Genomic DNA, 16335 nt, shown 5'->3' on the forward strand with positions numbered 1-16335 from the left:
AACCTAATAAAAATAAAACCTAATAAAATAAATATATACTAACCTAATAAAAAAATTAAAAAACTAAACCCCAAAAATCTAACGCACTTCGAAGTGCGGTTTGTCTCAGCCGCAGATCGAAATGCGGTGGGATCTCCGTGCTTTACGCATTTTGAACTGCGGTGGGTGGGTTTGTGCTTTCCATAGATCGAAGCGATTTGTTTTTGCAGTTTGAAATGCTGTGTGAAAGACGAAGGATATCATTGAAATTAAAATATGTTTTGGAGATACAGGACGAAGACGGTGAGGTGTAGAGAGAATCACTCTTTAACTTTTTATTAAATGAAGAACAAAGAAGTAAATTTAGAGTTACAGGATAAAGTGAATGAGGTGTAAGAAGAATCACTAAAAAATAATTGTAATATCTCCATCATCACTCTACTAGAAAAGAGGGACAAATACATGAAAAGGTAGTTAACAGTTAGGTGGGTGGCTGAAGTAACGTGCATTTCCTCAGGCATTGGGTGCTACGCCACCGTTTCATTGGTAGAGTTATTTCATTAAACTGCACTTTAAAATCATATTTTTTTTTATCAAGTCTGATATAAATATATATTTATTCTATATAAAATTTAATAATTTTATAAATGTATAAATTCAGACAAGACATTTGGCTTAATAATAACTTGTACAAAATTATTTAATAATAGCTCCTACAATCGCATTATTTATAACATTTCTTAATGGTGAGAAATATAAATTATAGTAAGGAAATAATACTTTTATGCTTTAAATAAGCATAGATGTGGATATCTTTTTAAGTTGTAGCATTTTTAGAAACAGTTTTCAATCAAATTATTATTAGAAATTATTCTTAAATGAATTATTTCTACTAAATATATTTCTTAATTTTAATTTCACTCTTAATCTAATTAAAAACTAGTTCAAAAATTTCCTTTGTTACTCGTTTTAAATTTAACTTCAATAGACAACTTCATATTGTAATTCTTACTTATTCATACTCAAACTCACTGTCTTAAATTAAATATTTTTTATTCTACATCTTATCTATTTTTAATTACCTTATGTGTTTTTTTTCACTTCATTATTTATATTTTCCTTTCTTCCTATACCAAATTGACTATTTTTAATAAGTAATAGTGCTCATCACCGTGATTTTTCATTTTTTAAGTATTTTTTTATTTGTGTTTATATTCACAATATGAAAATTTTTATCCGGAGAGTAGCGTTTGTGTTAAAAATTCAAAAAAGCCATTTAATGTTTTTTTTTAAAGTGAAGTATAGTAATAATAATGTAGTTGATAAAGAAAAAAACAATAATTCATTAATCAATACTTTAAAGATATTACGAGACCGGGGATTAATAGAAAATTAATTATTTTCAAAACCAGAAACTAAATTATAATTTGTTTGTCATCATTAAAAAATTGTTAATGGGTCATTAGTTATTCTATTTTAAAGGTACCTATAAAAGATTATCTAATGATAATTAGTGTATGATTGATGGATTAACAATTAATGTAATAATATATATTATGTGTATGTATGTATAAGTCAAATTTTATATTTTTATATATAATAGTTATGATGAACATTTTATCTTTATGTAGATCTATAACAATATAATTATATATTAATTAATATTAAGAGGTTGATTTGTTATTATTATTATTAACTTAATTATACTATAATTGTTGGTCATGATTATTATGTAATCAAACGATTATATTGTTCGATAAAGATGATTATCAAGGATTATATAAGAAATCAATCTATGATGAATGATTTAAATGAGTTGATGAAACAAGTTTTGCTTAAAGTGGTCAGTCTTAGATATAAGTTTATAAAAATTAATTTGGAAAAGCTTAACTTATTATCAATTAAAAAGAAATCATCTAAGCCAAGTCTATTACTATCCATAAAATATTGATTAAGATCAATGTAGATAATAAAAAATCAATCATTCAATTAAACCTCGTATAAACCCACAAGGAAGGAGGAAAAAATGAGTCATTCATTTAAAAAATATTTTATCCTATAGTCAAATTAAGTTTCCACCGTGGAAAGAAGACATGTGAAGCTTTCTATCTGTACCATGCCCTCCATCCACATCTATGTAACATGCATGCATCTTTTTTAAACTAAATCGTTTTTTATTTATATTATAAATAAATTTGATCAAATTTTACATATTTTCTATTAAGTCGAGATATATTAATTTGAATAAGATTATGTGTTTTAAAAATAAATTGTTTAATATTTTGGTATGTGGACTAAGGTTGCATGTGTGTCCTTTTACGGAAATTAAAAAAGTAATAAGTGTGCATTGCATGGGTCGCATTTTAAATTTTATATGCAATAACAGTCTTTAATTTATCAAACTCTCCACTTAAATCATTCTTGAACACCAAATTACCTTAAATTAATTATTTTTAATAAACCATTATTGTAATGTCTTTGTTTCATGTTACAAATTAATTACTTACAAAAATAAAGAGTATCAAAATCAATTTTTTCTATCTTGCATTTTCGCACACCCTAATCATCATAATATTAACAATATATTACCTCGGTTTGTAACATCGCAACATAATCAACCTTAACACACTCTTAATAACTTTTCATATTATTAATCTAATAATAATGGTTTTTAAATGTATCTCACTAATAATGAATTTGAGTTAATAATAATAATAACAATAACAATAATAATAATAATTATTATTATAATTATTGCTTACTACCTAACACACATTTGGATTAAAGTTGAACTTGTTGAATGAGAATGTTAAGAAGATAAGAGCGATTGGGTTGTGCTTGGCCTTGTCCAGTAACACGTTAAGCAATAGTATGCATTGAAAGGCGCGTGTAACTCGTGGCGTCTTCCACCACACCATATATAAGTTCACGCATCACCCATTTTCATTCGCTCTTCACTCCTCTTTCGTCTTCTCACTGCTCCTTCCACCAAACAACAAACACATAGCTAACAAAGGTATATTCCAAACTTTCTTTCCTCAATTTTCTTCAGATCCATTTGATGCATGCATCAGCTTTTATCTGTTTCTTCATCGTTTATTTTTTACTCCTGATTCTCTCCTAGATCTCCATTTCCCCCTTGCTTCTCTCATCGTCATCTTTCATTTCATATTATTTGCTTGCATACGTAAACAACGAACGAGGAGCAGTCGTACAATCTCGCTCTGCTTTTTCGTATTTTCCAATTTCCGAATGTTTAACTGTTAAGAGGTTGATTCGGGCTTTGATAATCAGTTTTGTTGATTCTTGTATCCTCCGTACTTGAAATCAGTTTACAAATATTATGTATCTTCATTTTCTAATTAAGCCTAAATCTCTTCGTATTTAATGTTTTGGATTTCAGACTCCGTTTTCATCTATCAATGGCGCCAGCAGCTGCAGCTTCTTCAGATTACATAAAACCCCAAGGTCGTTCATAAAATATTTTGGATTACCTACTTACACTTTTGAATTAGAGTATATTGCTGTATTGCGCTGTTTATATTCCCTTTATTTCACCTCGTAAAGTTTCCTCTGTAAAACAGTTCGTTTGATCTGTCAGGCACAATCATAAAGAAAGAAAAAAAAATAAAAATTAAAGCGTTAGTTGATCTTCTATGTTTGATTTCTGTAGATGTTTGCATTGTTGGTGTTGCACATACGCCGATGGGTGGATTTCCTGGTACTCTGTCATCTCTATCTGCCACTAAGCTAGGCTCTATAGCCATTGAAGGTAACTATGGAACCATATTTCAGTGCTCATTACATTGCATTTGATCTTGTCATGTTTACATGTTTTTTTCATTGATACGCAGCTGCTCTTAAAAGGGCTAATGTTGATCCATCCCTTGTGGAAGAAGTAATTTTCGGAAATGTTCTTAGTGCTAATTTGGGGCAAGCTCCTGCAAGACAAGCTGCTCTCGGAGTAGGAATACCCAATTCAGTAGTCTGCACTACTGTTAACAAAGTTTGTGCATCAGGAATGAAAGGTGGGTTTATTATTAAGAGACTTTCCACTATATAAATCTCTTATATGTGTGTTGGACCAAGGGGTAGTATAGGGATGAACAATGCTTGTAAATCTGCCTCGTTCTCCTGGTAGTATAGATAGCAAAGAATGTCGTCAGGAAGACAAGTTTTTTTTGCCTATATTATCTTTGAGCCACAAGTGATTCAGTTAGAGTTGTATTTAGACATATTTAATATTTTATATGTTTCTTTGTGTATTCATTTATCATTAATTTAAATTCTCAAATGATAATTAGCACCCATCATTAGTTTAATATTTTAATAAAAATGAAAATGCTCTTTCCAACAGTGATGGTGCTGCTGCATTAGTTTTGGTGAGTGGAGAGAAAGCACTGAAGCTTGGGCTTCAAGTTATTGCAAAAATCACTGGATTTGCTGACGCTGCTCAGGTACATGAAATATATTTTAAATATGAACTACATCTTCAGACCATAAGAAATAAGAAATAGAGAAAACAATTCCGGGATTCACACTATTTCTAGCATTTGTTTTATTATTAGTATAATTTCATACTCATAAGTTTGGGCTATGCAGGAACCAGAGTTATTTACGACGACTCCATCCCTTGCATTCCCAAAGCCATTTCCAATGCAGGGTTGGAGGCTTCACAAATTGACTTTTATGAAATTAATGAAGCTTTTGCGGTAGGAATTACTGTTGAATTGTAGTACTTTTTCAATTCATGATGCTATAGATTTTAACTGTTCATATTATTGTCCATAGGTTGTGGCTCTTGCAAACCAAAAACTTCTTGGACTAAATTCGGTAAGTTCTTCTCTGTGTCATCGAGTGAAAGTTGTAATCCTATGGTGTTTTCTGTTGACTGTCTTGAAGAGTGGATGCTGTTGTAGGTCCCGATTCCCTCTTTGCATAGTGCAGAGCATGCAACAATTTGTCTACAACCCATAATTTAACATTATTGTGGCCATTAATGGTCGTATCTCTAATTATCTTAAAGAATGTATGTTGTCGTAGGCTTCAAACCCATCTTTGCATAGTGCAGAACATGTTAGATGTTTTTCTATAATCCATAATTTAACTTAATCGCGATCATTAATGGCTGTACCCTGCCATTTATTCCTTTCACTCAAGTAAATATTATTTTGCAGGAAAAAGTAAATGTACGTGGTGGACCTGTTGCACTGGGTCATCCTCTCGGTTGCAGTGGTGCTCGCATTCTGGTGACGCTTTTGGGGGTATATGCTCTGTTCAAAACGTTGTTATTTTACAATATAGAGTAGCATGTTCAGTCTTTCCATAATATTGAATGTTGTTTTTGGATTCAGTTAATCGAAAAGTTATATACTGCAGGTATTGAAGCAGAAGAATGGGAAGTACGGAGTCGGTGGCATTTGCAACGGAGGAGGTGGTGCATCTGCCCTTGTTGTTGAGCTTTTGTAAGCCCTTTTTCAGAGCCAGCGTTTCGTGCAAAGCTCAAAGATCCTGTTTCGTACAACAATATATTACCTCGGTTTGTAACATCGCAACATAATCAACCTTAACACACTCTTAATAACTTTTCATATTATTAATCTAATAATAATGGTTTTTAAATGTATCTCACTAATAATGAATTTGAGTTAATAATAATAATAACAATAACAATAATAACAATTATTATTATTATAATTATTGCTTACTACCTAACACACATTTGGATTAAAGTTGAAGTTGATGAATGAGAATGTTAAGAAGATAAGAGCGATTGGGTTGTGCTTGGCCTTGTCCAGTAACACGTTAAGCAATAGTATGCATTGAAAGGCGCGTGTAACTCGTGGCGTCTTCCACCACACCATATATAAGCTCACGCATCACCCATTTTCATTCGCTCTTCACTCCTCTTTCGTCTTCTCATTGCTCCTTCCACCAAACAACAAACACATAGCTAACAAAGGTATATTCCAAACTTTCTTTCCTCAATTTTCTTCAGATCCATTTGATGCATGCATCAGCTTTTATCTGTTTCTTCATCGTTTATTTTTTACTCCTGATTCTCTCCTAGATCTCCATTTCCCCCTCGCTTCTCTCATCGTCATCTTTCATTGCATATTATTTGCTTGCATACGAAAACAACGAACGAGGAGCAGTCGTACAATCTCGCTCTGCTTTTTCGTATTTTCCAATTTCTGAATGTTTAACTGTTAAGAGGTTGATTCGGGCTTTGATAATCAGTTTTGTTGATTCTTGTATCCTCCGTACTTGAAATTAGTTTACAAATATTATGTATCTTCGTTTTCTAATTAAGCCTAAATCTCTAGCATTTGTTATATTATTAGTATAATTTCAGACTCATAAGTTTGGGCTGTGCAGGAACCAGAGTTATTTACGACGGCTCCATCCCTTTCATTCCCAAAGCCATTTCCAATGCAGGGTTGAAGGCTTCACAAATTGACTTTTATGAAATTAATGAAGCTTTTGCGGTAGGAATTACTGCTGAATTGTAGTACTTTTTCAATTCATGATGCTATAGATTTTAACTGTTCATATTATTGTCCATAGGTTGTGGCTCTTGCAAACCAAAAACTTCTTGGACTAAATTCGGTAAGTTCTTCTCTGTGTCATCGAGTGAAAGTTGTAATCCTATGGTGTTTTCTGTTGACTGTCTTGAAGAGTGGATGCTGTTGTAGGTCCCGAATCCCTCTTTGCATAGTGCAGAGCATGCTACAATTTGTCTACAACCCATAATTTAACATTATTGTGGCCATTAATGGTCGTATCTTTAATTATCTTAAAGAATGTATGCTATCGTAGGCTTCAAACCCATCTTTGCATAGTGCAAAACATGTTAGATGTTTTTCTATAATCCATAATTTAACTTAACCGCGATCATTAATGGCTGTACCCTGCCATTTATTCCTTTCACTCAAGTAACTATTATTTTGCAGGAAAAAGTAAATGTACGTGGTGGAGCTGTTGCACTGGGTCATCCTCTCGATTGCAGTGGTGGTCGCATTTTGGTGACGCTTTTTGGGGTATATGCTGTGTTCAAAACATTCTTATTTTACAATATAGAGTAGCGTGTTCGGTCTTTCCATAATATTGAATGTTGTTTTTGGATTCAGTTAATCGAAAAGTTATATACTGCAGGTATTGAAGCAGAAGAATGGGAAGTACGGAGTCGGTGGCATTTGCAACGGAGGAGGTGGTGCATCTGCCCTTGTTGTTGAGCTTTTGTAAGCCCTTTTTCAGAGCCAGCGTTTCGTGCAAAGCTCAAAGATCCTGCTTCCTTCATCACCATACATGCAAATTCCAAATGTATTACGCACCAGACGGGAAGGGTGGACCGAAATTTAGCTACATAATTGTTAGGTTTTAGTCTTAGATACTGTGAACGTGAAGATTTCTTAGTATCCAAGTAGATCATTCAGCAATAAAAAAAAGAAAATCTTTCTGTTATATGTTACTGGCGTAATTTGATTTATGGTTTAAACATTTTTCTGTCGTAATTTGATTTTTGGTTTAGAGTTGGAGTGAATCTTTTCAAGCCTCTTATTCCAAGTACAACATTACAAAAATTCTTGATCTCGATCTCGATCTTTTGTTTGCAAATTTATCGTTAATGTGTGGTTATCGTTAGATAGTTGAACTTGCATAAAGCTGATCCAAATCAGTATTTAGACTATGATTTTTGGAATATATATACCAATCAAGTATAGTATAAAATTATATTCTGATCCAAATTATATTCATTTTTAATTATTAACATATAATTTAATCATTTTAATCTCTATATAGTTAAAATTAGGTTTAATCCTTTTCGACATCCCTATTTATGTACGAATGTCTCAGATGGGTCCTCGTTTTCTAAAGTGTATCAAAATGGTCCTTAATTTTCAAAATTAATATCAATTGAGTCCTTTCCGTTAAGTTGGCTAGACGACGTTAAAAAAATTGATGAGTGGATGCTAAGATGACCAACGAACGCTCGTCCACAAGCGAACGAATGCTCGTCCACCAGCGAACGAACGCTCGTCGACCCCCGAACGAACTGTCGTCTAGTGTGGAACGAACGGTCGTCCAACAGTAAGAGGTCGACGAGCGTTCGTTCGCTGGTGGACGAGCGTTCGTTCGCTGGTGGACGAGCGTTCGTTCGTCATCTCAGCATCCACTCATCAATTTTTTTAACGCCGTCCAACCAACTTAACGGAAAGGACTCAATTGATATCAATTTTGAAAATTAAGGACCATTTTGATACACTTTAGAAAACGAGGACCCATCTGATACATTCGTACATAAATAGGGATGTCGAAAAGGATTAAAGCTTAAAATTATAATAACAATTAAATCACAAATGTCCTAGAATTTAATTTGATTTTTAAACGTAACTTAATGTGACAAATGACTCCAACCTCTTATGTTATATGTAAAAAATGCTAATAATGTATTTTCACCTAGTTCGTTGAAATATAATTTTTTTTATAAAGTGAGCACCTATTCGAGCAAGAAAGAAAAATTAATCTTCTATAACTGACATCAAGGAGAAATATAATAAAATATTATATTTATAATTTTATTTGGAAGAAAAATAGGAAAGGGCGGAATATTTTTCATGGGATTCACCGAAAAGAACTATTATTGTGGAGTGAAATATGATACAAATATCTGTTTTCACATAAAAATAGGTGCTCTTCTATTTATCACCACATAACCAAACACAAAGAAAGGAAAATTAAATATTTTTATCGAATAAATATGCATGCATATAAAATTATAATAAATAGTTACAGGAAATTATAATAAATATAGAAAAATGTATTTGCCGACCTTTACTTCTACGACTTTGAGCATAAAGAATGGATATTTAATTGAGAAATTGTAAATAGAAAATATAATTCGTAGAAGAATTTAAATTTTGAAAGATTAATTTGTTTTACAGTGTACAAGTATTATTTCTCAATTTACAATATTAGAGTATGATTGTTATTTGGGTAATTTAGTTCAAACTGTGATACGACGACCCGTCTCCTTTACAAAGATCGAACCCTAGCCGCGTTTCTTCCTTAACCAGTACGTTTCTCTCTCTCACGCACACTTTTCATGCTCTTTTATTTTATTTTTAGCCTCTTTTCCTTGTTTCTCAACTCAAATTGGTCGCGACTCTCTGCTAGGGTTTCGACCCTCTTCCACGATCACCACCACCACACACAGTTTCAGACTGATCAACAGGTTGCAAAGGCTCACAGGTATACTGAATAACTCTCAAAATTGTATATTAACCATTACAGAAATGATTTATAGTATTTATAAGCATGAGAATAAACTGTTTTTTTCTGTTTTGTTTTACACTCTAACACTCCTCCTAAACAACAATGGTTAGTGCCACGTTTCCTTCTCAGTATCCATTGGTTCCATTTCTAATCAGTTCTGCATTCGAGACATTTCTAGGTGCTTCACTTACTACTTTTCCAGGGAAGGGAACATTTTGCATATATATACATTTTTCCTCTGCATCACTCTCAGTCATTAATATGTCTTTTACTTAAAAGATTGATACAAAAACATAATTGAAAATGTACTAGTATTGCAGTTATTAATTATACAATCGCAGGGGATCTGTATGCTGTACAACTACCAACAGACACGGATTCTCTATAATCACAACAGTGACTACTTCAAATCTTAACCATAAAAAACAACCGTGCCTACTTCCTAGTTCAAACAAAAAGTGTCTGTTCTTTTTAGCATCTTTTTCTACCTGTGCACACTTACTTTCTTTCTACCTTAACACTCTGCATATCGATGTGTTGTGTCTATTGTTGCAGCAGATTCAATAGAAAGTCTCGCAGGCCCCACTTATTTCAACTTTTACCATGTGACAGTAAAAAAATGAGAGTTCAATTTATCTAAGCAATCGTTTTTTTTTTTCTTTTTTTCACTCTCTAGCACCTTCAAACAGAACATAAAAGTTACTGTCCAAGACTATGGTCTCAGATTTCAAAAATAATGCTGCATGAATATTTTCAACTTATAACATCCTAGCTTGTATTTATCTCGCTTTTGTCTCTATCTATCTATCTAGGTGTCTACTATCCATAAATGTTCTCCATATAGTTTACAAGTATATGTAGGGGAAACTTGCAAGGAAATGTCAAGCTTGGTCTTGTTTGGAAGCTAACAAAAGGCTGGCTTCCCTGTTGCTAAGATACAGATAGGTTTTTTTGCCAGATGAAGTACAAGTAGGCACGTTAGAAAAACCGGTGTAGTTGCCATCCAACTTTGAAGAACATATTTTTGCAACAAAGTCAAATTGTTCATGTTTTTGTACAAAAGGCTGTGCAGCATAATCTTCAACTGGCATCCACTGAATGAAAAAACGACCCACATTAGTTAAAAGAAAACAATTTTTTTTTTACCTTGACAGCAGTATGAACAAGATTTGAATGCAGTATGGGCAATTTGAGCCAGACCCCTTTCTTTCTCTGCAAAAAACGCATTGGAAATAATTACTGAAGGTAACAAAAAATGTGTACTGCTTCTATTGGATTGAAAATGTTATGAATCAATTTACCTGTTGCTTCCAATTGTTCATTGAAGCTTCCAATATGTTCATTGAAGAAGAGCTCAGAATCCACAGGCTCCTGATTCTCCAAGCTTACGACAACTCCTCCATAATGATCCTCAACAACACTAAGCAATTCAACCCTTTCAGCTTCCATCTCTTCTTATTGTAACCTAAAACTGGAACAGATTAGCAGCAAAACGTGGTTGCTAACAAAAAACGTTGAGCTTCAACGATTAGAGAAGCCATTTATAATCTGCGAAAAGGTAACTCCTTGTATGTGAATTGAAAATCATAGGTATCATAAAAAATGTTACCTTTGAATGAAAAGCATCCGCGTTAATGCTGAAATGATGAGCTTTCTTGACCCTTCAAATCTCTGAATCGTCATCCAGAACGAAACTCCGTCTAAAATTCTAGGTTGACTAGTTAAATGTAAGAAATTAATTATTCATGACTTCAGTATGAGAACGACAGAAGGACACAAACATAAAATTTCATTCTTCAACTACTTTTCAACGCGCGTTAGGTTAACTGCTTCACGGAATTTATGAATCTCGTGTTTGGAAAATTTTATCTATTTGCTGCTTTTTCTTTATATATGATTATTCTTAATCACCTTTGAAGATTTATAATTTACTTTTTAAAAGAAAATTATTTTATGAATATATTTGGGCAGTATTGAAATGAAACCTAGGTTAGGAACAGTCATTGTTTACCAAGTTCGCTAAGTAGTTAAAGATTTGTATTGTTAATGTTTTTTCTAGTAAATTTCCTTTGTTGCCTATTGCAAAGCATGAATGCGTCACCTTACTATTACAAACCCAATCCAACATTGCAAGCCATGTCAATCTTTAATGCTACCATGCAATTGTTGTGCAAGTTGAAAGTTTGTATGGCATTAAACAGTCATCTCAAAGCCATAGCTAGGCAGGCAAACCAATTTCCATCATACACTTAATAGATTTAATCCCGACTCAGTAGTTACCAAGTTACAACATGTTGTCCTAAATAATTGAATGATAGGGTACACCTAGTTATCACCATGCTCTTCTGTGTCATGACTCGTCTTCAGCTTCAGCAGAAGCAATTTCTGAATCCAATTTGTTCATTAATTGTTCGCTTACATGCTTGGCAACAGATATCATATCAAGAATGATGCTTGGATCCAGCCCTACACCTCCTCGTTTGGTTATGCCACAGATGTGCCCTTGCCTAACAGAGATGGAAACGGCAGAGTTCATTTGTGATTCCTCTTCTGACGTTGCATCCACAATATAGTGCCTCCCAATCTAGAAAGGAGAGATGGTAAGAAACTATCACAATTATGGTCAAAAAGAGAAGATAACACATGCTATACCTTAGTTAGTGTAACTATAACAGGGACTCAACTTCTGGTTGCTCATCGTTGGATGCTCCAGCAGCAACTTGGACTCTTGGAATACCTGTATTGCACAAAGCAGCCTAAAAGAACAATAGTTATTAGCTGCATTGGGGTTTTTCCAGTTAATTTTGAAAATATATTTGCATATGGTATTAAGGAAATCCATGAGAAAAATCTCATGAAACTGACAGCAATTTGGTCTGTGATATTATAAAGATTACAGAAAACAGCTAGTAAAAGGATAGTTTTAACTTTAGCTATATGAAACAACTAGATAAGAGACTACAAGGTTTAGGTATCTAACTTTTAACCGTTTCCTTATATAAGTCTTTTCAAACAGCCCACACAGTATCAATGGCCAAACTATGGTAAATGAACAAGAAAACTTGAAAAGTAAACATTTAAAATTGACTACATCAGAAAAGGATGACCTCTGCAATGCTAATTATTATAACCACAAATCCACCACCATAATCTTTTCCAGCTTTTATGGTATATTATTCTATTTTTCATTTTAGGTTGTACCTTAATGGCAGCGCCTAGAGCATCCAACAAATTTCCATCTGAACTAACAACAAGCCCATCAATGTAAAGATCCCAACAAATTTTTCCTTCAACCACAATAAGTGATGAAAGGTCAACTCCAGCACCTGAGAAAAAAAACCACGAGCCCAACATATATATTAAAAAGAGGCAACAACAAGGAAGGAAAATGATATGGTAGTGATCATAAACTTCATCCAAGAAGGAAATAGACCTGCTCCACTTTTACCACCCAAGAGACAGTCTTGAAGAGCATTTGACAGCTCTGCTGCCAATTCATCACCCCCTCTACCCTATATACAAGCCAGAGAAAGAGTACCAAATAGAATAGTAATTTTGAAACATTAGAAGCCATATATTGAACAAAAATGGCAAATAACACAACGATAATAGAAAACATTAAAATGGATGAAAATGTAAAGGTTATTAATCCAATGCACCATTTAACTATAATTAAAGCTTTTAAGGATTAATTTATTTGGTATGCTATCAATTTCAATGATCATGGTACTTAAAGTTGAATGACATGAAAAAAGAAGCAAGAAATATAATAGAATACGCAACCTCAAAGGCTGGCTCTGCAGTCGAACTGCAATCAATATATATAGAGACTTTTCCTTTGTTAGGTTGCAACAAGCTTGGCTTTCCAAGTTCAGCCTGCATTGTGTAGCCAATATATCATGGTTAGTAAAATAACACGTTCAATTTACAAAAATTGTTCATAGTATTAATATTAAACAAAAGGATATTGCAATTTAAAACATAAGAGACAAACATTTTAACTTTTAACCAACCTTAATACTGGCAATGACATCTGTGGCACCCATTCTGACTCGAGCTGAACCATTTGCCTGCCAAGCAGTTAGTTTATCAAAGAAGAGATTAGAACTATTTAAAAAGAAAATTTTCAATGGTCTGCCAGCCGAATGTCAAATGCCAAATGATTAAAGTATTACCTGGGGAATCACTCCAGTTTCAACCAAGATTGGTCGATATGTCAATCTCTTTCTACCATCACATCGAAGATCATGAGCAATGCCACCTTGTATGAAATGTTTTTCTCCGAGAGATAAACCCACCATACCTGTAAAACAAGATTTCCTTTTTTGAAACTTCGTAACTACAAGTACAAATCGGAAACTCTTAAATACTGTGTTATAAACTATTTCTGTATCAAGCCTAATTGTCAAGCCAAGATAGCAGTGTACCACTGATGGGAACAAAATGATCTTATTAATAAAGTGTATCCCTTCTCAATTCAAATTCTTAGTATTTGAATACATCTCAGAAGCATGCTTCCCTCCATGCGGAACAATATAGTCTAAAATCATTTAGAATGATTTTCCCAACCTGCCGTTTGAGTTACCAAAAAGCAGAAAGTCATTAAATTGAAATAAGGAAACCAATCCTAACTCAGATATCTCAAATGGTTGTCATCATTGGCTATTTCTTCCACTGATTTGTCGAACAAAGTCTCTTTCGATACACAGGCAATTAAAAAAATTAACTCAACTGTTGAAAGTTCCAACAGATACATTTTAATAAAAAAATCAGGTTCACAAGACAAAAACACAAATAATAGGTCTCTGGCCTTATAATAAAAAACATAGCCAACCAAAGAGGCCCAAAATTTTGAATTATCAAATAAATCCAAGCGCAAAGGACCTGAGTTTCGAGGAGCACTACAAAGCCACATCTAGAGCTGTCAAGTGAGCTCTTTTAATAAGATTTGGCCCTAACTCATGTGGGCTGGGGCCAAAAAAAACCCTTCACTAAAAAACCCCACAGGGCTAAAAACCCCCAAAGCCCTATGGGTTAGGGCCAGCCCATGGACTTTTCTTTTTACAAAATTTTAACTCCTCTCCTAGAGTTAAGGATGTGAAACTGCTATTTGTTATCAATTCATATGTTTGATAATAAACAGGCCACTTATTTGCGAGAAAATGGGAAATGTAACAGTTAGTGGGCAATCATGGACGATGATGTAATACAGAAAAAGTGATTCCATCAATATAATTCTCAATTTACTAAAAGAGTAGATCAGTAACACGGTAGAAGTTGAAGGCAGTGAATATTAGGACAGCAACCCCCACTATAGTAGAACTGCTTCTCCAAGGGTCTCTGAAGTAAACCCACCTCAATGTCCCCATTGCCCATTTCCAATCATTGTTGTAGTGTTCATTAACATCTTCCATGATCTGGTGGTAGCATGTTGAATTTGTCACATGTTTGCAAAGATCATTAACCAGATTTGCTAGTTCTTGATCACTTCCCAGTTCATGGACAATAATTTCTTTCTCAACCAGCAACTCTGCATCATCTTTGGAGTGAATAAAAGAGTCAATCAAAGAAACATAGTTGAAGATGTAAGGTTCTTCAGGATAGTGACACTGCTCAAATGCTATTAGGTTCCTCAGAACACACTCTGTTGTGTGGTCTACTTTCAACTGGGGGATCTGAAACCGAGCTCTTGCAGCATGGCAAACAACCCAAGCAAAGAAACCAGCTGAAGAATTGTTTCTTCTCAAACTTGCTTAGACAGAGAGGTTTAGTCTAATACACTCATGAAAAGGGAAAAAATACCAAAGAGGAAAACTATACAAACAAGAATGCATAAAAATCAGAATCAAATGTAAAATGAAACTTGCTCATAAAATCCTTATAAATTAACAATACTATTAACTACTTGCTTCACAAAATTAACCACATGGTGTCATTAACCCCTTATAAAGCAAACTTAACCAGTGTGAAATATTTCAATAAGCTAATGATTATCCTAACCACATAAAAGTTATTCTTGCTTTGCTAGTGGATCCATGTTGATTTTTACAAGCAAATATTAAATAGGGTAAATTGTAATAAAGATACAGATAAAAACAAACCTAATTTAATGTAAACATATTTTATTGCCTCTGATAGATATCACAATTTACAAGCACCTAAAGCAGGATTTATCATATTCAATAAATTTCGGCTTTAAAAAAGGATGAATTTTTTAAAAACAAAGATAAATTAAGATACTTTCTTTTGCACATTTAAGCAAGCTGAAAAGATCCTCTTTCAAAATGAATCTGCTACCTTTTTTATAAAAGAAAAAGCATGCCACTAGTTTCATTACCCATGTTCTAAGATTAATAAAGAGCATATCTTCATCTGTATCTGATCTCCACATCTTTCATACTATCCTAATCTTTATTTGTCATCACAAATCAGTGTGGCCAATATATTGTTTCAACTTCCCACAACATTTATACAACAAAATAGCACACACCCAGACAACTACAATAGTAGTTGTTTGTCTTTCAAAGACATTTTCAAATACAGTTATATTTTCTCACTTATTTTTTTCACCTCGTTTTTCATTTTTTTTACTCACACACCTAAAAAATAAAACCCAAAAAAAATGGAGTGTATGCTTTATTCTGTTCAGAGTTAAACTTCTTTTGCTTAACGTTTTTCCTAGATAAAGATATGAAGAGTCAATGAAATTGAAGCCAAGGTTTAGAACTTTGCGTTTAAAAAATTATCCATGTTCTAAGATTAATAAAGAGCATATCTTCATCTGTATCTGATCTCCACATCTTTCATACTATCCTAATCTTTATTTGTAGTGTGGCCAATATATTGTTTCAACTTCCCACAACATTTATACAACAAAATAGCACACACCCAGACAACTACAATAGTAGTTGTTTGTCTTTCAAAGACATTTTCAAATACAGTTATATTTTCAAATAAGTAGTGAGACATAAATCGAAGGTTAATGTTTTTAATTCCACGACATGAATATTTAATAGGTTCTATGTTTTATTTGATATCTGTGGCTAAGAGATGAACTAGGCAATTGATGATTAACGGGCA

General features: G+C 33.2%; 2 long non-coding RNA genes and 3 pseudogenes across 6 annotated transcripts; 3 read left to right on the plus strand and 2 right to left on the minus strand.

Annotated features, from left to right (window-relative positions):
* Positions 1 to 2918: 2918 nt before the first annotated feature.
* On the plus strand, positions 2919 to 5493 carry LOC128195349 (acetyl-CoA acetyltransferase, cytosolic 1-like; annotated as a pseudogene).
* Positions 5494 to 6359: 866 nt separating this feature from the next.
* On the plus strand, positions 6360 to 7011 carry LOC108322519 (uncharacterized). 2 transcript variants are annotated; one of them, XR_001831613.2, is made up of 3 exons: positions 6360 to 6467; positions 6547 to 6588; positions 6933 to 7011. It is a non-coding gene; the product is annotated as an uncharacterized LOC108322519 (long non-coding RNA). The 2 variants fall into 2 exon arrangements; XR_008246895.1 differs by lacking the exon at positions 6933 to 7011 and having other exon boundaries at positions 6547 to 6592.
* A 1935-nt stretch (positions 7012 to 8946) lies between these two features.
* Positions 8947 to 12187, plus strand: LOC128195425 (uncharacterized). Of its 4 annotated transcripts, none has more exons than XR_008246892.1 (5): positions 8947 to 9055; positions 9157 to 9231; positions 10068 to 10500; positions 10583 to 10813; positions 11689 to 12187. It is a non-coding gene; the product is annotated as an uncharacterized LOC128195425 (long non-coding RNA). The 4 variants fall into 4 exon arrangements; XR_008246891.1 differs by having other exon boundaries at positions 10410 to 10500; XR_008246894.1 differs by having other exon boundaries at positions 10410 to 10500; positions 10607 to 10813.
* On the minus strand, positions 11383 to 14748 carry LOC128195423 (uncharacterized; annotated as a pseudogene).
* LOC128195351 (putative UPF0481 protein At3g02645) lies at positions 14348 to 15646 on the minus strand (annotated as a pseudogene).
* Between the last annotated feature and the right edge of the window lie 689 nt (positions 15647 to 16335).

This window comes from Vigna angularis, chromosome 2 (assembly GCF_016808095.1).
Source record: "Vigna angularis cultivar LongXiaoDou No.4 chromosome 2, ASM1680809v1, whole genome shotgun sequence".
NCBI classification, from domain to species: Eukaryota; Viridiplantae; Streptophyta; class Magnoliopsida; order Fabales; family Fabaceae; genus Vigna; species Vigna angularis.